Here is a 17,116-nt window from a genome sequence, read left to right on the forward strand (position 1 = left end):
AGCGCTCGGGGCTCGGCTGCTCGATGAAGTGGACAGCGGCGGAGCTCCTGGACACGGTGAGACGGCGTGGGGTGGTCGGAGGGCGTGGCTACGGCGAGGAGGTGGCGGCGATGGCGTCGGCCATGGCTGGGGCGTGCGAGGGGGAGGAGCTGGAGAGGAGAGGGGGTGTCTGGGGGGTTCGAGGGAGAGAGGGAGGTCGATCCACGTCGTCACCTGGCGAGGGGAGCGGCGAGGCGGCGAGCAGGTGCGTGGCGCACGCCGCGATCGCCGTCGGGCACCTGCCTGCCTGCCTGGCCGGCAAGCAGCTCGCTGGAGCGGTGCTGGGCTGGGCCGGCAGGTGGGCTGGCTAGTGGGCCTGCGGTGGCGCCAGGTAGGTTTTCCCCTTTTCTTCTGTTTTCTGTTTTATTTAATATATCTGCAACTTTGTTGGATTAAATAAAATACCTAGGCAACTCCAAAAATCACCAAACTATTCCTGGCCCATAGTTGGATTATTTCCAACATGAAACATTTTAGTTTGGAGATATTTGAGCATTTAAATATTTTATATTATTTTAAATGCCCAAATTCAAATATTTATGATTTAATTCAAAAACCCTAGGATGGCCTAGGAAAATGTGCACCACTTTTGGCAGAGGTTCTGAACCAAGGCAAAAATGATGGGCATTTTAGAAGGGCATTTCAGGTTCATTGAAAATTTATTTTAGTAACCCTAGTTGGTTTCAGAGGGGACTGGGGTTTCTGTCATCCCCATTTCAAGTTTCTGATGAAAGAGTAAACATGATGCAGCACTCTAATGCATAACTAGCTAGGGTGTGACAAGTGCCATAATAATAAGATAGATCTTGAAAGCTCATCTCATATTCTCTACGTTCGGCGGCAATTTTTCTTTGAGGCAAGAAAAAGTAATCAAAAGGGCTAAATATAGTGGGACAAAGGTCCCCATGATCAATCGCCGGTGGAATGGGTTCCTCCTTTGTCCCTTCATAGTGCACAACTATTTCATTACTAAAAGCATTCTTTTGGCAAAATCTTGTGAGCCTATACTCAAGCGAGTATCGTAGCTCATTGTTTCGAAGGGCAAAATCATTATTAAGCTCGTTTATGCAATCAACCAAGACATTGGTAGGAACCTTTTTTCTAAGGTTTTCATTAAAAGCAACATAGTCCGAAGATTGAAAACGCCTAAATTCCTCTTGATCATAGAGGATCGCCTCTATGGGAGGACGACCGGCGTCCACCCTATAGTGCGCAAATATTTCTTTGGCCTCTCTTATGATAAACCTAAACTCATGAACCAAAAAGATAGTGACAGTGCGTTTAACCGAAGAATGCTCAATATTGGAAAATTCTAGAAAAATTCTTTGTATGCAAGGATGCATATGCATAAATTGTCTTTCAAGCTCAACTACAAGCATAGCGATGGCATCCGCAAGACTACTAGTTTTATGAAGAATAGAACCACCCATGGAAGGTAAAGCACGACACAAGTAAAGAAATCCTGAATAACACCTTTCCCAATGATATTACCACTACCGATTCGAAGCTTTTTAGTATGCAAGATAGGGGGTTCTTCAGCCGAAGCTTCAGAATTTTCCATGTTATCATGGTTGTCCATATTGACGATAATCTCCCCACATTCAGACATAACGGCAAACAAAAGCAAGGGGAAGAAAGCGAGCGAAAAAGAGGAGAAGATTGGGAAAGAGAGGGCGAATAAAATGGCAAGGGTGAAGTGGGGGAGAGGAAAACGAGAGGCAAATGGCAAATAATGTAAATACGAGGGAGATGGGTTTGTGATGGGTACTTGGTGTGTCTTGACTACGGTGCCAAAAATCCTTCTTGCTACGTCTTGTGCTTGCGTTGGTTTTCCTCGAAGAGGAAAGGCAGATGGAGCGGAGTAGCGTAAGTATTTCCCTCAGTTTTTGAGAACCAAGGTATCAATCCAGTAGGAGGCTCCTCAAAAGTCCCACGCACCTACACAAACAAACTGAGAACTCACAACCAACGCAATAAAGGGGTTGTCAATCCCTTCACGGCCACTTGCGAAAGTGAGATCTAATAAAGATAGTAAGATAAGATAAATATATTTTTGGTATTTTATAATATAGATGCAAGAAGTAAAGATGCAAATAAAAGTAGATGGAAAGGAAATATGATAAGAGATAGACCTGAGGGCCATATAGGTTTCAGTAGAGGCTTCTCTCAAGATAGCTTAAGTATTACGGTGGGTGAACAAATTATTGTCGAGCAATTGATAGAAAAGCGCATAGTTATGAGATTGTCTAGGCATGATCATGTATATAGGCATCACGTCCATAACAAGTAGACCGACTCCTTCCTGCATCTACTACTATTACTCCACACATCGACCGACTCCTGCCTTCATCTAGAGTATTAAGTTCATAAGAACAGAGTAACGCATTAAGAAAGATGACATGATGTAGAGGGATAAACTCATGCAATATGATATAAACCCCATCTTGTTATCCTCGATGGCAACAATACAATACGTGCCTTGCAACCCCCTTCTATCACTAGGTAAGGACACTGCAAGATTGAACCCAAAGCTAAGCACTTCTCCCATGGCAAGAGAGATCAGCCTAGTAGGCCAAACCAAACTGATAATTCGAAGAGACTTGCAAAGATAACTCAATCATACATAAAAGAATTCAAAGAAGATTCAAATATTATTCATAGATAAACTTGATCATAAACCCACAATTCATCGGATCTCGACAAACACACCGCAAAAAGAGTTTACATCGAATAGATCTCCACAAGAGAGGGGGAGAACATTGTATTGAGATCCAAAAAGAGAGAAGAAGCCATCTAGCTAATAACTATGGACCCGCGTAGGTCTGTGGTAAACTACTCACAACTCATCGGAGGGGCAAGGATGTTGATGTGGAAGCCCTCTGTGGTCGATTCCCCCTCCGGCGGAGTGCTGGCGAAGGCTCCAAGATGAGATCTCGCGGATACAGAAGGTTACGGTGGTGGAAATTGTGTTTCGTGGTGCTCCTGGATGTTTTCGGGGTACATAAGGATATATAGGAGGAAGAAGTACGTCGGTGGCTGCCCGAGGGGCCTACGAGACAGGGGGCGCGCCCTATAGGGGGGGGCGGGGCCTCCTATCTCGTGGCTGCCTCGGCTGCTTCTTGACTTGCACTCCAAGTCCTCTGGATCACGTTCGTTCCAAAAATCACGCTCCCGAAGGTTTCATTCCGTTTGGACTCCGTTTGATATATCTTTTCTTCGAAATACTGAAATAGGCTAAAAAACAACAACATGGGTTGGGCCTCCGGTTAGTAGGTTAGTCCCAAAAATGATATAAATGTGTAAAATAAAGCGCATAAACATCCAAAAGGGGTAATAAAATAGCATGGAACAATCAAAAATTATAGATACGTTGGAGACGTATCAGGCATCCAGTTGTTGTGAACAACAAAAATCAGCACAAGACAGAGAAATTAAGATTCGACCCAACTAGTACGTACTGGGCCCGAATCTCGGAGGCTACGCCCAGTGGGTGCGCTAGAGCGAACCCACTGACTAGCTGCAAGAATAAAGAAGTAGATCAAGGAAAAAGCTTACCGTCATGGCGCGCTCCAGCTCGCGTCCCGCTCCACCTCAGTCTGAGCGAAGGCCTGAATCCGCTCTGCGCTCGCGGAGACGCTGGATCACGGCATCCATCGCCGCCTCCTCCCGCGTCAAGGGCCCGAAGGTGATCTCGCTAGCCCCAACCCGAGCCGGCTGCGACCCGGCGACCTGCTGACTCCCTGGCTGGAGCACCTGGATGTGGTCACCACTCATTGCCCCTCCCAGAATGATGTCTCCTTCGACAGGATGGTCGGTATCGCCTGTGGTGCCACGTCCTGTGGCACCTTGTCTATCGACGCCCAAGGTGCCCCGTCCGTGGTCGCCCACGGCCCCTCCTCCAAGGCGGCCTCGCCGCCTCATCCCTCCACCTCCGCCCACTCGACCATGTCGGTCCATGGCGGAGTGTCGTCCTCGATCACCACGATCTCCTGATCGTCCACCACCGTCTCCGCCCGGCCATCCCGGCCGAGCTCCCCCTCCGACGGCACCATGAAATGCACCGTCGCCGGCTCCATGGCCACCGGCGTCTCCAGGCCCGCCAGCCTCTGGTCGGTTCACTCCCTTGTCGCCGCGGCCCTGGCCCAAGCCTCGGCTGACGCCTCCTCCATCGCCGCCACGGCCCTGTTCTGATCATGCCAGGCCAGACCCTCGGTGTCGGTCGGGTCCAAGCCAAGGTACAGATCGGCCATCTCCTCATCCCGGTCGATGGCGCTCGACCGGGTCCTCCAGAACACGGCGCTGCCTAAGGATGTGGCCTCCGTCGCCGCCAGCGCCAGCCACACGAGTGACCTAAAGCATGACGAAATAAGAAAAATGGAGTTGATGCAATGATCCACTAGAGTCGTAGAAATAGGCGTACCCAACCACCAACGGAGCGGGCGGTCTCGCCTGTACCACCAGCGGGACACGGCGCTGTTTCTTGGTGGGCGGTTTGGCGCCAGCCGCTTGGACCGCTGCATGCTTCGTGACCATCCTCGGAAACACCACGCCCCCCTTTCTGTGCGGCCGGCTAGACAACCCAGCAGCACCGCCGAGCTCTCCCCTTGGCGCTGCTATGTCACCTATTTCGTCAGCATCAACACGCCACCATTCGTCCAGCATCACAAGAAATCAAGACACGAAAACTTAATGACATGGTGCACGGCGCCGGCGTCAGCGTCGTCCGCCTCTGGCTCCTCGAGCAATACCGCTGCCTCCTGCAAGCCGGCCCGCACCACCTGCGTCTTCGCCCCATCATATGGATGCCGGATAGCGTTTAGAAGTACCCCCTCATCACGTCGGGAGGGATAAGAAGATGGGCAGCATCAAAGAACAAGGACCTAGGACTCACCGCTGGTGCCAGGTTCCCGTGGCTGTAGGGAGGCTTCCCGAACTGGCACTCCTCCTTCAGCCCGGCCTTCGAGATGTCGTTGACCTGGTCGGCGATCTTCTCCATTGTTAGGCACTGGGGCGACATCCTGTTGGGGTCCTGAAGACCGGCTATCTCGCCGATGATTTTGGTGCGGTGTTGGAGTGGCAGAACCCGGCGCATGATGGAGGCAGCAATTAAGTCCGTGACGGTGAGCCCCTCTAGCGCCTTCATTGCCACGACCCAGGCGCTTAGGTTGAGCACCTCCTGCGACGAATTCTTGGGGAAGTAGGACCAGTTGGTCCTCCCCTGCGGTGTCGCATCGATGAAAGGTGGCAAGTTGATGTAATCCACACCCAGGATGCTGACATAGAAAAAGGAGTTCCGCCAGTTCTTGGCAGAGTCCTCCAACGGCATCTTGGGGCAGCCCCCCGTGCGACCGCAGCATGACGACGGCGGCCCCGCAGGCAGACAAGGTTCCGGGCCCCGGCCCCTGCTGTTTCAAGAAGAATACGCGCACCCAGAGGTCGATGGTGGGCTCGACGCCTAGGTACCCCTCGCACAGGGTGACAAACCCAGAGAGCGGAAAAATGGCGTTCACGCCCAGATGGTTCGGCTGGAGCCCGAAGAACACGAGGAACGAGCGGAAGAAGTCACTCATGGGGAGACCGGTCCGGCGTTTGAAGTGCATCAAGAAGACCACGCGCTCGATCTCCTCCGGCCATGGCTCCTGCTCACCCCCCGGAAATCGCACGGCCACCACCTTCTCCGGCGGCAGCCGCCGCGTGTGGCGCAAATACTGGATGTCCTCCTCGCTGACAGTGGATCCCATCCACCAGCCGAACGGCAGCGCCATTTGTGTTGTGGGGCACAAGAAATCAGACGAGAAGAAGGATTGGTGGCGAAGTCTAGACCGAGAAGAAAGAACGGCGTGGCGCACGGCAGTTGCGGCGGCAAGAGAGAAGGAAGAAGATGGGGAGCGCGAGTGAGAATAATCTCCGCCGCCCCACTCCTCCAATTTATAAGCTGCGACCAGATCCTGGGCAAGTGGGATCGGTTGTGCCCACCCCTCCCACTTCCCCGCAATAAGTGTGCATGTAACACGCACAGTAACTGCCTCGAGAATATCAACCGACCCGCGGATGCCGCAATACACCCGCGCCCATGAACCAAAGACGCGAAGTGGTGGACCCCAGATCCTCGCCCCGTGTCGTCGCACGCGTGGCCTATCAGGCCCCTTCAACTCTCGAGCGCCATGTGGTGCCTGCACCAAACCCAAGTGCGTGTTGCCGGACCCAGCGGTCGCAAGCCTTCTCAGGGGGAGAAACTACGAAGGCCCCCCTGCTTGAAGCCGGCGAGCCTTCACAGCTTCGGGGACTACTGTCGGGGGGATGAACCTCGGGCAGGCAACGGAACCCGGGTCCTTTTCAAAAATATCAGGTCTGGCATCGCCCCTCAATCCGGTGCACACTTGGCCGGGTTCGTCAACTAGGCCAAGTCCCTCGACCCGACCAACCCCTTCAACCCGGCGGAGCCAAGGCTTCCCCCAACAAGCCAGCCCCCGCGTGGCGCCACCCTCAACCAGGCCATGGTCATCTCCCATCCCATCCAAGGCATGTGATGGGACAAGTCCCTGTAGAAGGCATGAGCATGGCCACAGTGCCCCAACCACTCCTCTGACCAGCAGAAGTGTGGCAACAATGGCTCGTCCACTCCGCTGACCAAGGCCGGCATGGCCACAGTACCCCACCAAATCCTCTAACCGGCAGAGGCACGACAACAGTGGCCCGTCCACTCTGTTGACTGAGGCCAGCATGGCTACGGTGCGCCCATCATCACTGCTGAGGCAAGCACACGGCAACCAGGTGGTGCACCATTGTAGTCCCACATTTGACAAGATGGAGAACAGTGCCCTAGGGCGCGCGGGTCTCACGCCCGGAGAACCCTGAGAGCCCTGACACCCACCGGGCCCCAGCACCGTCTTCCCGGACGCTGACAACCAAGCCCCACGGCCTTGTATCTTTACCATTGTAACCCTAGGGGGTTGACCTATAAAATCCCCCAGGAGGCCTCCATGCATGGGGGTGCAGTGATCAGATCATCAGTAGAACACACACACTTACACCAGGAGAGGAAGCAGCCTGAGCCTTGGCCTACCTTCCTTCTTCCTCCAAACAGCTCTAGGAGCTGCTACCTCTTGAGCTTGCGTTGGTTTTCCCTTGAAGAGCAAAGGGTGAGGCATCAAAGTAGCGTAAGTATTTCTCTCAGTTTTGAGAACCAAGGTATCAATCCAGTAGGAAATAACACACAATTACCGAATGCCTGCACAAACAATCAGCAACTTCCACCCAACGCGATAAAGGGGTTGTCAATCCCTTCACAATCACTTGCAAAAGTCAGATCTAATAGAGATAGATAAACGGTAAAGTAAATATTTTTGGTATTTTTGGTTTATAGATCGAAAAGTAAAAGATTGCAAAATAGTAGATTGGAAACTAGTAAGATGTAAAAGAGATTCAATATAATGGAAAAGAGACTTGGGGACCATAGGTTTCACTAGTAGCTTCTCTCAAGATAGCAAATATTACAGTGGGTGAACAAATTACTGCCGAGCAATTGATAGAAAAGCGCATAGTTATGATGATATCTAAGGCAACGATCATGAACATAGGCATCACGTCCGTATCAAGTAGACCGACTCCTGCCTACATCTACTACTATTACTCCACACATCGACCGCTACCCAGCATACATCTAGAGTATTAAGTTCATAAAGAACATAGTAACACATTAAGTAAGATGACATGATGTAGAGGAATTAACTCAAGCAATATGATGAAAACCCGATCTTTTAATCCTCGATGGCAACAATACAATACGTGCCTTGCTGCCCCTACTGTCACTGGAAAGGACACCACAAGATTGAGCCCAAAGCTAAGCACTTCTCCCATTGCAAAAAATATCAATCTAGTAGGTGAAACTAAACCGATAATTCGAAGAGCCTTGCAAAGATATCAAATGATGCACATAAGAATTCAGAGGAGAACCAAATAATATTCATAGATAATCTTGATTATAAATCCACAATTCATCGGATCTCAGCAAACACACCGCAAAAGAATATTACATCGAATAGATGTCCAAGAACATCGAGGAGAACATGGTATTGAGAATCAAAGAGAGAGAAGAAGCCATCTAACTAATAACTATGGACCCGAAGGTCGGCGGTAAACTACTCACGCTTCATCGAAGAGGTAATGGTGTTGATGTAGAAGCCCTCCATCATCGAACCCCATCCGACAGGACGCCGGAAAAGGTCCCTAGATGGGATCTCACGGGTACAGAAGGTAGCGGCTGTGGAAAAGTGGTTTCGTGGCTCTCTTGGCTATTTTCAGGGTATAAGAGTATATATAGGTGAAGGAACTAGGTCAGGGGAGCTACGAGGGGCCCACGAGGGTGGGGGCGCGCCCTCCTGCCTCGTGGCCGCGTCGTTTCCTCTCCTACTTCATATCTAAGTCTTCTGCTTTTCTTTCGGTCCAAGAAAGATCATCGCGAAGGTATCATTCTGTTTGGTATTCCTTTTCTGCGAAACTGTAAAATAGGAAGAAAAAAACTGGCATTGGGCCCTCGGTTAATAGGTTAGTCCCAAAAATAATATAAATAGCGTATAGATGCCTATTAAACATCCAAAACAGATAATATAATCGCATGGAGACGTATCAAGCCTCCCCAAGCTTAATTCCTGCTCGTCCTCGAGTAGGTGAATGATAAAAACATAATTTTTGATGTGGAATGCTACCTAACATATTTCTCCATGTAATTTTCTTTATTGTGGCAGGAATGCTCAGATCCGAATGATTCAAAACAAAAGTTTAATATTGACATAAATATAATAATAATTCAAGCATAGTAACAAGGCAATTATTTCTTCTCAAAATAACATAGCCAAAGAAAGCTTATCCCTACAAAATCATATAGTTTGGCTATGCTCCATCTTCGTCACACAAAGTATTCAAATCATGCACAACCCCGCTTTCATCCAAGCAATTGTTTCATACTTCAGTATTCTCAAAAAAATTCAACTTTCACGCAATACATGAGCGTGAGCCATGGACATAGCACTATGGGTGGAATAGAATGGTGGTTGTGGAGAAGACAAAAAGAGGGAGATAGTCTCACGTCCACTAGGCGTATTAATGGGCTATGGAGATGCCCATCAATAGATATCAATGCGAGTAAGTAGGGATTTCCATGCAACAGATGCACTAGAGCTATAAGGGTATGAAAGCTCAAAAATAATCTAAGTGGGTGTGCATCCAACTTGCTTGCTCATAAAGACCTAGGGCATTTGAGGAAGCCCATCTTTGGAATATACAAGCCAAGTTCTATAATGTAAAATTCACACTAGTATATGAAAGTGACAAAATAAGAGACTCTCTATCATGAAGATCATGGTGCTACTTCGAAGCACAAGTGTGGAAAAAGGATAGTAACATTGTCCCTTCTCTCTTTTTCTCTCATTTTTTTGATTGTCTTCTTTAGCCTCTTTTTTTATTGGCTTCTTTGGCCTCTTTTTTTATTTCCTCACATAGGACAATGCTCTAATAATGATGATCATCACACTTTAATTTACTTACAACTCAATAATTACAACTCAATACTTAGAACAAAATATGACTCTATATGAATGGCTCCAGTGGTGTACGGGATGTGCAATGAATCAAGAGTGACATGTATGAAAGAATTATGAATGGTGGCTTTGCCACAAATACGATGTCAACTACATGATCATGCAAAGCAATATGACAATAATGAAGCGTGTCATAATAAATGGAACGGTGGAAAGTTACATGGCAATATATCTCAGAATGGCTATTGTGGCTGTTTTGAGGAAGGTAAATGGTGGGTGTATGGTACCGACAAAAGTTGCGCGGCACAAGAGAGGCTAGCAATGGTGGAAGGGTGAGAGTGCGTATAATCCATGGACTGATCAACATAAGTCATAAAGAACTCACATACTTATTGAAAAAATCTACAAGTCACCAAAACCAAGCACTACGCGCATGCTCCTAGGGGAAGGGTTGGTAGGAGTTAACCATCGCGCGATCCCGACCTCCACACAAGGGATGACAATGAAATAGATACCTCATGCTTCAGATTTGTTACACAACGGTTACCATACATGCATGCTACGGGACTCACAAATCTCAACAAAAGTATTTCTCAAATTCATGATTACTCCACTAGCATGACTCTAATATCACCATCTTCATATCTCAAAATAATCATAAAGAATCAAACTTCTCATAGTATTCCATGCACTTTATATGAAAGTTTTTATTATATCCATCTTGGATGCCCATCATATTAGAACTAGTTTTATAACCCAAGCAAATTACCATGCTGTTCTAAAAGACCCTCAAAATAATATAAGTGAAGCATGAGAGTTCAACAATTTCTATAAAATAAAGTCACCGCCTTGCTCTAAAAAGATATAAGTGAAGCACTAAAGCAATATTGCCTAGCTCAAAATATATAAGTGAAGCACATAGAGTATTCTAATAAATCACGATTCATGTGTGTCTCTCCCAAAAGGTGTGTATGGCAATGATGATTTTGGTAAACTAAAAAGCAAAGACTCAAATCATACAAGACGCTCCAAGCAAAACACATATCATGTGGTGAATAAAAATATAGCCTCAAGTAAAGTTACCGATAGATGAAGACGAAAGAGGGGATGTCTTCCGGAGCATCCCCAAGCTTAGGCTTTTTGTTGTCCTTGAATATTACCTTGGGGTGCCTTGGGCATACCCAAGCTTAGGCTCTTGCTACTCCTTATTCTATAGTACATCAAATCCTTACTCAAAACTTGAAAACTTCACAACACAAAACTCAACAGAAAATCTCATGAGCTCCGTTAGTATAAGAAAATAAATCACCACTTTACGGTACTGTTGCAAACTCATTATTTTCCATGGTTCATACCCCCGATACTACCCATATATTCATCAAAATAAGCAAACAACACGTGAAAGACAGAACCTTTAAAAAATAGAACAGTCTGTAGTAATATGTAACTCTCGAGTAATTCTGAAACACCAAAAATCCGTAAATAAATTGGTGAATGTGAGGAATTTGTCTATTAATGTTATTGGAAAAGAATAAACTCAAAATAAATCTTCTGTTAAAAATGAAAAATAATCTCATGAGCGCAAAAGTTTCTGTTTTTCAGTAAGATCAAATGAACTTTCACCCAAGTCTTCCCAAAGGTTCTACTTGGCACAAACACCAATTAAAACATGAAACCACATCAAACCAGAGGCTAGATGAATTATTTATTACTAAGAAGGAGCAAAAAGCAAAGCAAAAAAATTAAATTGGGTTGCCTCCCAACAAGCGTTATCGTTTAACGCCCCTAGCTAGGCATAAAAACACGAATCGATCTAGGTATTGCCATCTTTGGTATGCAATCCATAAGTGTTCTCATAATAGATTCATAAGGCAATTTAATTTTCTTCCTATGAAAGTGTTACATGCCTTTCCTTAACAGAAATTGGAATCTAATGTTTCCATCTTTCATAACAATAGTTGCACCAATCGTTCTAAGGAAAGGTCTACCAAGAATAATGTAGGATTGCAATATATGTCAAGAAAAATGAAATCTATGGGCACATAATTCCTATTTGCAACAATAATAACATCATTAATCCTTCCCATAGGTTTCTTAATAGTGGAATCCGCAGGATGCAAATTTAAAGAACAATCATCAAATTGACGGAAACCTAACACATCACACAAAGTTTTTGGAATCGTGGAAACACTACCACCCAAATCACACAAAGCATAACATTCATAATCTTTATATTAATCTTAATAGTAGGTTCCCACTCATCATAAAGTTTTCTAGGGATAGACACTTCTAGTTCAAGTTTTCTTCAAAATATTGCATCATAGCATCAACGATATGTTTAGTAAAAGCTTTGTTTTGATTATAAGCATGAGGAGAATTTAACACGGATTGCAACAAGGAAATACAATCTATTAAAGAACAATTATCATAATTAAATTCCTTGAAATCCAAAAGAGTGCGTTCATTGCTACTTAAAGTCTTGACCTCTCCAATCCCACTTGTATCAATTTTTACATCTAGATCTAAAAACTCTGAATCATTGGGACGCCTTTTAACTAAAGTTGACTCATCTCTAGTCCCATATATATCGAGATTCATATTGGAAAACAAAGATTTAATAGGAGTCATATCAATCAGTTTTAGATCTTCATCATTATTATCATGTAAACTAGAAGAACACGCTTTTACAAACCAATCTTTTTTGCATGCATCTTAGCGGTTCTTTCTTTGCACTCATCACTGGAAATTCTCATCAATTTGAAAGACTCATTGATATAATGCTTAGGTTGGATAGATCTAAGTTTGAACGAATCAACATCAAGGGAAATTCTGTCCATGATCCTAGCCAATTCATCAATCTTAAGAAAGTTTTCTTCAATCAAATCATTGAAATTCTTTTCCGAACACATAAATTGTTTAACACTATTCTCAAAATCAGAGGCCAGCTTATTAAAATTTCCATCAGAGTTGTTGTAGGACTTACCATAGTTATTATAGGAATTATTAGGAAACGACCTAGGATTAAAATTGCCTCTATACGCGTTGTTACGAAAATTGTTCCTACCAACAAAATTCATATCCATAGATTCATTATTATTCTCAATCAAAGTGGACAAAGGCATATCATTAGGATCAGCAGAAACACTTTTATTAGCAAACAATTTCATTAGTTCATCCATCTTTCCACTCAAAACATTAATCTCTTCAATTGCATGAACATTTTTACTAGTGGATCTTTCGGTGTGCCATTGAGATTAATTAACCATAATATTATCTAGGAGCTTAGTAGCCTCTCCTAAAGTGTTTTCCATAAAAGTGCTTCCCACGGCCAAATCTAGAAGCAAAATTCAGTCCGGCATAAAAAATTTGTATAATCATCCACAAATTCAAACCATGTGTAGGGCAATTACGTATCATCAATTTCATCCTCTCCCAAGACTGTGCTACATGGTCATGATCAAGTTGCTTAAAATTCACAATATCGTTCCTAAGGGAGATGATCTTAGCGGGAGGAAAATACTTAGAGATTAAAGCATGTTTACAATTATTCCACGAATCAATACTATTTCTGGGCAAAGACGAAAACCAAGTTTTAGCACGATCTCTAAGTGAAAACGGAAATACCTTCAATTTAACAATATCATTATCCACATCTTTCTTCTTTTGCATATCGCACAAATCACGGAAATTGTTTAGATGGGATGCGGCATCTTCACTGGGAAGGCCCGAGAATTGATCTTTCATAACAAGATTCCGCAAAGCGGCATTAATTTCACAAGATTCAGCATTAGTAGTAGGAGCAATCAGAGTGCTAATAAAATCATTGTTGTTGGTATTGGAAAAGTCACACAATTTAGTATTATCTTGAGCCATCGTGACAAAGCAAGCAATCCAACACACAAGCACACAAGAATCAAGAGAAAAGAGACAAATGGAAGAGGGGCGAAGAAAAGGCAAATGTTTTCGAAAATCATTTTAGAAGTGGGGGAGAGGAAAATGAGAGGCGAATGGCGAATAATGTAATGCAAGGGAGAAGAGTTTATGATGGGTACTTGGTATGGCTTGACTTGAGGTATATCTCCCCGGCAACAGCGCCAGAATCCTTCTTGCTACCTCTTGAGCTTGTGTTGGTTTTCCCTTGAAGAGGAAAGGGTGATGCAGCAAAGTAGCATAAGAATTTCCCTCTGTTTTGAGAACCAAGGTATCAATCCAGTAGGAGACAACGCACAAGTCACTGAATAACTGCACAAACAATCAACAACTTACACCAAATGTGATAAAGGGGTTATCAATCCCTTCGCGGTCACTTGTAAAAGCGAGATCTGATAGAGATAGATAAATAGTAAAGTAAATATTTTGGGTATTTTTGGTTTATAGATCGGAAAGTAAAAGATTGCAAAATAGTAGAGCGGAAACTAGTAAGATATAAAAGAGATTCAATATAGTGGAAAAGAGACCCGGGGGCCATAGGTTTCACTAGTAGCTTCCCTCAAGATAGCAAATATTACAGTGGGTGAAATAATTACTGACGAGCAACTGGTAGAAAAGCGCATAGTTATGATGATATCTAAGGCAATGATCATGAACGTAGGCATCACGTCCATGTCAAGTAGACCAACTCCTACCTGCATCTACTACTATTACTCCACACGTCGGCCGCTATCCAGCATGCATCCAGAGTATTAAGTTCATAAAGAATGGAGTAACGCATTAAGTAAGATGACATGATGTAGAGGAATTAACTCAAGCAATATGATGAAAACCCCATCTTTTTATCCTCGATGACAACAATACAATACTTTCCTTGCTGCCTGTACTGTCACTGGGAAAGGACACCGAAAGATTGAACCCAAAGCTAAGCACTTCTCCCATTGCAAGAAAGATCAATCTAGTAGGCCAAACTAAACTGATAATTCGAACAGACTTGCAAAGATATCAAATCATGCATATAAGAATTCAGAGAAGAACCTAATAATATTCATAGGTAATCCTGATCATAAATCCACAATTCATCGGATCTTGGAAAACACACCGCAAAAGAATATTACATCGAATAGATCTCCAAGAACATAAAGGAGAACATGGTATTGAGAATCAAAGAAAGAGAAGAAGCCATCTAGCTAATAACTATGGACCCGAAGGTCGGTGATAAACTACTGACGCTTTATTGGAGAGGTAATGGTGTTGATGTAGAAGCCCTCCATGATCGAATCCCCCTTCGGAAGGACGCCGAAAAAGGTCCCTAGATGGGATCTCACGTACGGGTACAGAAGGTTGCGGCGGTGGAAAAGTAGTTTCGTGGCTCTCCTGGCTGTTTTCAGGGTATAACAGTATATATAGGCAAAGGAACTAGATCAGGGTAGCTACAAGGGGCCCACGAAGGTGGGGGCGTGCCCTCCTGCCTAGTGGCCGCCTCGTTGCCTCTCCGACTTCATCTCCAAGTCTTTTGGTTTGCTTCCAGTCCAAGAAAGATCATCGCGGAGGTTTCACTCCATTTGGACTCCGTTTGGTATTCCTTTTCTGCGAATCTCTAAAATAGGCACTACAAGAAATCTGTTAATACATGACGGTACTAGTCCGTCACAAATGAGTGGAAAACTGTCATGGGTGCCCATGCATGACGGACATGAAATCTGTCATGTATATCGCGTCATAATTTGACATCGTGCCTTCCTCGACGGTTCTTGACCGTCCAAGCCCGCCCAGGCCCAAACCATTGTGACAGAACAAACCGTCATAGCCTGGCACCACGTTGGATTTTCAATTCGCCAATTGGAATGATGTGGCTGCCTACGTGGATACTACTTTCCGTCACAGAAATCGTCACGAATATAGGTACAATTTAAATATGGTCCTTTCAATTTATTTCGGCCCAATTTTGACACAGTATATTTTTTAGCCAATTTTGGCCATCTGCATGTATATTTTTCTCAAAAAAAATCTGTGTATATACAACATAGCAGTTTACAAATCCTTCATGTAATGATAATTTACAACATAGATTCCCTAAATATATCACACAACAAGGTTCAGAAGCAGTACAATCCAGTTTACATCAACAGAACATATAAACTTTCGAGGCTGCTGTCAGGTTCTTCGTCGACTCTCCTGATAGCTAACTTCATGTCATGGCACGGGTTATGATGGGTAGCACTATGTAGCCCAGTACCCAATCATACCTAGCATATTTAAAAGAACATTAGATTTCTGCAGATTCATATATAGTAGAGACAAGAGTACGACAATAAGTGTAAAAATAGTATTCCATGTCCACTTGGCCAGTATTGAGAGTACTATTACTTATAAGATGAAAAATAATTAAATGAAACAAACCAGTATATTTGTATAGGTGACAAGAACTACAAATATAATATATTACATGTACATGGCTTACAAAGTACTTCATGGTTATTAAGGTACAAGCTAAACCATAAAACATGAACACCAACTGAACATAATACTAGTACTAAGTCACCTTAGTTTATGCAAGCTAGAATACTTCATGCACCCAATTAATTAAGTAGGACGTGGGATCTCAGGGGACTTACATGTATGTCATGTAGTAACAATCACTAAGCTGGTTTGATGGAATTGCACAAGGCAAGATTTTTTTGGTGTGATGTGATCAAACATCTCAGCAACACATGTGAAAGACACAGCAAGTTTTCGAACTAGCACAATCCAATTTACATCAACAGAACATGTAAATGATTAAGGCTGTTATTCTGGTTCTTGGCGTCGGCCCTCCTGATGGTAGCCCGCTACCTAATAATACCTAGCATATTTATACCAACAAACTATTTGAGGTTGTTATGCAGGTTCTTGTCATCGGGCCTCCTGATCGTAGCCCGCTACCTAACACTCCTAGCATATTTTACAATAAAATTAGACATTAGAGAGTAGAAATAAGAGATTAGAACTAACATAAAAATAAATGACATGATTTCCAAAATTCCTAAAACATACCAAGGCTACAAATGAGAATAACATTATACACAATAAAACAATAATAATCATGTTGTTGCTTAACATTAATCCAAACAGAAGTGTGCCAAATGAAAGTCTATTCAAGTTGACCTATAAGTGACAACGTAACAGAAGATACATTGCAGAACTCCTAGTACTCAGCAGCATTGAGGCCATATAAATCCACGGGAAAATGGCATCACTAATAAGCAATATCAATGGGGCAGAGCCACTGCTCGTCGACCCGGCCAGCGCAAACTTCAAATGTTCATGTGTCAACAAGTTCACTCATGAAACTAAATATTTATCAAGGATCTGAAAATAGAAACCAACACTTGCTGGACACGTAAACTTCAATTGGCATGAAAAATACCTAACTCTGAACTAGATCAGCAAAATAGGCGTAGTTTAGTGGTAGTTGAGCTCGGGAATGGAAATAATGAAGAAATCATAGGAGTGGCAGTAGAGAACCAAACCCTTGTTGATCACGGAGCAGCTCCATCACGGCCATCGTGGCCACCCGCCCTCTCAAGCTCTATTCTGCGCCATGCAGCTGTGCCACCAAGACCTGC

This window comes from Triticum dicoccoides, chromosome 7B (assembly GCF_002162155.2).
Source record: "Triticum dicoccoides isolate Atlit2015 ecotype Zavitan chromosome 7B, WEW_v2.0, whole genome shotgun sequence".
Classification (NCBI taxonomy): domain Eukaryota; kingdom Viridiplantae; phylum Streptophyta; class Magnoliopsida; order Poales; family Poaceae; genus Triticum; species Triticum dicoccoides.